Here is a 4,714-nt window from a genome sequence, read left to right as displayed (position 1 = left end):
GAAACATTTTCTTTCGCGAAGCATTAAGCATTTCACGATATTCTGTTTTCTTTCAGGCTTTCCTTGACGATAAATCATTAGGAGTTGTTAACGTGGAACAGGTTCCCGGTACGTATTCGTTTAAATTGTTCTTTGTGTGTCTGCATGAAAACGGAGAACAGTTAGGTCCGTCCATATTAATAGGGCGTTATTCACTGGCGTAACTCGACTGCGCAGTACTATCGGCCGCAAAAGTTTGCGGGGTCGCGAGGCCGCGGCGGAACGACCAAACACGGCATTGCTGCGCTTCCTACCGTCACTCGGCCTGGTGTTGACGCTACTGGCCGTGGCCTCCGCGATTAGCGCCTGAACACCACGCCGTATGATGGCACGTGGCGCAGCCATTCCGTTTTCCGTCGAAATAAAGACAAAAAAAGAAATTCGGCAGAGCCCACGCACTGTGGGAATCGATGTAATGCGAAGCAGCCAGCAAAGAGCTGCATACATCGCCTTGTTTGTCTTTGAGTCAAATGAAATCATTCAGGCCATGACATTTAGTCCACCATATATCGCATGTTTGCCATACACGCATGCCTGCACAATCTAGTATACACCATGGCAATGAAACGCATAATCTGGTATATACAATTCATGACCTGACGCTTATGTTCATCACGCACTCGTTTCGTGCCATACCAATTTTGGTATATATCTACTTAACAAAACGGCCGGAAGCACATGACAGTGGCATGTAAATCATATCGTACATGACATGCAAAGCATGATTCGCATGTTAAGACCTCTCATTTATGTTCGTCATACAGTCACATCGCGCAATATCAATTTTGGTGTATATCAAACGAGTGAAATGGCCGCGAGTGCACCACGAGTATAGCATGTAAATCATGCCATACATGACATGCATGTCATGATTTTCATGTTTACACCTTTCATTTACGTTTGTCATACAGTCGCTTCGCGCAATACCAATTTTGGTGTATATCAAGCTAGCGAAACGGCCGCGAATGCACCATGAGCGCGGCATGTAAATCATGACCTACATGACATTATGTCACGGTTCTCGAGTTACCACCTGTTATTGATGTTTATCATAAAGTCGCGTCGCGCAATACCAATTTTGATATATATCAAGCTGGGAAAACGGCCGCGGATGTATCATGAGTGTGGCTTGCAAATCATGTCGTAAATGACCTGCATGTCATGTTTCCATGTTACTACCTCTCATTTACGTTCGTCATGCAGTCGCGTCGCGCGATACCAATTTTGGTGTATATCATGCAAGCGAAACGGCCACGAATGCGCCATGACCATGACATTAAATCATGTCGTACATGGCATGCATGTCATGATTTTCACGTTACCACGTCTCATTTACGTTCGTCATACAGTCGCTGCGCACAATACCAATTTTGGTGTACATCAAGCTAGCGAAGCGGCCGCAAATGCATCATGAGCGTGGCATGTAAATCATGACATACATGACATGCATGTCATGGTTTTCATCTTACTAACTGTTATTCATGTTCTTCATACAGTCACTTCGCGCAATACCAATTTTGGTGTATATCAATCTACTGAAACGGCCGCTAGCGCACCATGAGCGTGGCATGTAAATCAGGTTGTACATGACTTGCACGTCATGATTTTCATGTTACCACCTCTCACTTACGTTCGTCATACGGACGTGTCGCGCAATACCATTTTTCGTGTATATCATGCAAGCGAAACGACCGCGAGTGCGCCATGAGCGTGGCATGTAAATCATGTCATAGATGACATGCATGTCATGATTTTCATGTTACCACGTGTCAGTTATGTGCGTCATACAGAAATGTCTCGTCATACCAGTTTTCGTATATATCCCTTCATTTAAACGGCCGCGAGCGCCCAGAGACCATGTCATGTAAATCATGCTGCACATGACATGCGCGTCATGATTTGCATGTTAGGACCAGTCATTATGTTCGTCATGAATTCTTGTCACGCCGTACCAATTTTGGTGTATATGAAATTAACGGAACGGCCGCAAGAGCCTAAGGTCGTGGAATGTAAATCATGCTGTTCACGACATGCGTGTCATGATTTTCCTGTCATTTATGTTCGTAATAGGGCCATGTTATGACGCACCAATTTTGGTATACATCTGATTACCGAAACGGCCAGGAGAGCACAAAGTCGTAGGCGGCTAGATAGATAGATAGATAGATAGATAGATAGATAGATAGATAGATAGATAGATAGATAGATAGATAGATAGATAGATAGATAGATAGATAGATAGATAGATAGATAGATAGATAGATAGATAGATTCGCTCAAAGTCGCAGAAGTTCGCTAAGAAATGATTCGCATTTAATAAGGAGGGGTAGGACATATTGTGATAATTCAGGGGGAAGCGCTTTACTGCCTGAAGCAAGGGCGGGTTGCCTTAGAACGCGAAGTTATATAACGAGATTCAGTAAAGAAGAATAACAATGCACACGCTGTAAGGAGGCTAAGGAAATCACAGAGCATGTTCAAGTTGAATGAGGAGATATTCACCCAGGTGTATGTTTGGGCACGAGCCTACATGATGCTTTGGGTTTCAGGGGCAACTATAGAAAGCTGAACGTGTCCGCGATAGAGATAAGTAAGAGCCGGTGAGAGTATCGGTGGCAGAGAACTGGTCTGTGAAGCTATGTTTCTTTTTCTATAGTATGATCCATTTAATCGAAGTAGACAAGGCATTAGGGCAACACATTTTTTTTGTCGAGCCTGGTGGCACATATCTTACAGTGCCGTTATAAAGGGTACGCTCGTAGCATCCATCCATCCATCCATCCATCCATCCATCCATCCATCCATCCATCCATCCATCCATCCATCCATCCATCCATCCATCCATCCATCCATCCATCCATCCATCCATCCATCCATCCGTCGCTCTGCCACACGCCGAAGATTCGGCTGACTTCTGCGGCCGACAGTAAATCGAAGCGGTATTAAATGGCAACATTCAACAGAAATCTGTCAGATTGGGAAGGAACTTAAGGCTAGTGAACAAGACTATGGCTGATCCCTCCATCATAGGAATCGGTGTATGACACGAAACTGAAAGGCGTCGTCACAGAAGTAGTTGATTGTTTATAGTGCATTGGCATATGAGAGCTTGTACAACGCCCATTGTTGTTTGGCAGATATAGCACCGCTTGATGTGGACGCACCCAGGTTGACGCCTGGTGTCACATGTTCATACCCACAACCAACGCCCACGATCATGATTTAACCATTGCCGTAGCTGAAGCTGTCAAGATATACCTGGACATCACATATGATGAATCCCGCGCAAAGTTACCATAAACTCACATAGCAAACACTGATACTCGATACGCGCTCCTTCAAAGCGTCGTGAAACGCGAAGACAAACGCGACGAGCATCGTGTCTTCTCCCCAGCTTGGCCTTTAATTCTCACAGGGCGAGCGGGGAACGCAGTGTGACAGCCAGGCGAGCGTCGGAGTCCTATTTCTCGATATTGCCGCGAGTCTTATATTTCATGAGTTGAAGCTTCACCCACAAAGAATGTGGGCAACGCACTGCGGAGGCCTCGCCGTGATGTGTAGGAAGCTTCGCGATTGTTTTGGAACAATCTGGTAAGATTGCGCGCCGCACGAGAATGTTCCAGCTTTGTCGAGAGATAACGCCGCCAACAGCGATATCGCTGGAAAGTTCGATAGCGCCTGTATAAAAGCCGACGCGCTCGACTGCTTGTCAGTTGATCGACGGAGGACGCCCTGTTCGCCGCTATCATTGTACAGCGTGTATTGCTGTAGTGCTAGTTCTCATTTTCCGGCCACAAGTTCCGCCAAATAAAGTTTCATCCTGCAAACGCCGACTGCTGTCTTCGTCGACGTCACAACCACGTGACATCTGGTGGAGGTGCTGCTTCTTCCATGATCCGGACGCCCCCGCGAAGCGCTGACCCAAGCCCAAGCCGCGAGGAGGACGACAGCAAGGGAAACCCGGATCGTCGAACAAGCCGCAGGCAGAAGACACTGCAGCCAGAGCACGGGCTCCTCCCCGAACAAACCAGGCAGCCCCAGGTCCCAACACCCACCGCAGCGAAAATGACCGACCCCGTGCAGCCTGCGCCGATCCTACTCCGGCAGCCCAAGGAGCCGCCAACCTTCCGCGGGTCGTCATTCGAAGACCCGGACACCTGGCTCGAGACTTTCGAAAGGGTCTCAACATTCAACAACTGGGACTCCGAGGACAAGCTGCGTCACGTTTACTTTCACCTTGAAGATGCCGCAAGGACCTGGTTCGAGAATCGGGAGTCCACTCTTCGAACTTGGGACGCCTTTCGAAGCGCTTTCCTGCAGACGTTTGCAAGCGTCGTCAGAAAAGAAAGGGCCGCAGCCTTGCTAGAGACGCGGGTCCAACTTCCAAATGAAAGTGTTGCCATCTTTGGAGAGGAAATGACCAGACTGTTCCGCCACGCTGACCCCAACATGCCTGAAGAAAAGAAGGTTCGTTTCCTCATGCGAGGAGTAAAGGAACAGCTCTTCGCTGGCCTTATGAGGAATCCGCCGAATACCGTCCAAGAATTTGTCTCCGAAGCGACAACAATCGAGAAAACGCTTGAGATGCGAACACGGCAATACAACCGCAGCTTCTCGAACACAAGCTACGCCGACGTTCAAGCGCAAGGATCCGCCGACCTGCGTGAGACGATTC

Source organism: Rhipicephalus sanguineus, chromosome 9, assembly GCF_013339695.2.
Source record: "Rhipicephalus sanguineus isolate Rsan-2018 chromosome 9, BIME_Rsan_1.4, whole genome shotgun sequence".
NCBI classification, from domain to species: Eukaryota; Metazoa; Arthropoda; class Arachnida; order Ixodida; family Ixodidae; genus Rhipicephalus; species Rhipicephalus sanguineus.
This window is presented reverse-complemented; position numbering follows the sequence as displayed.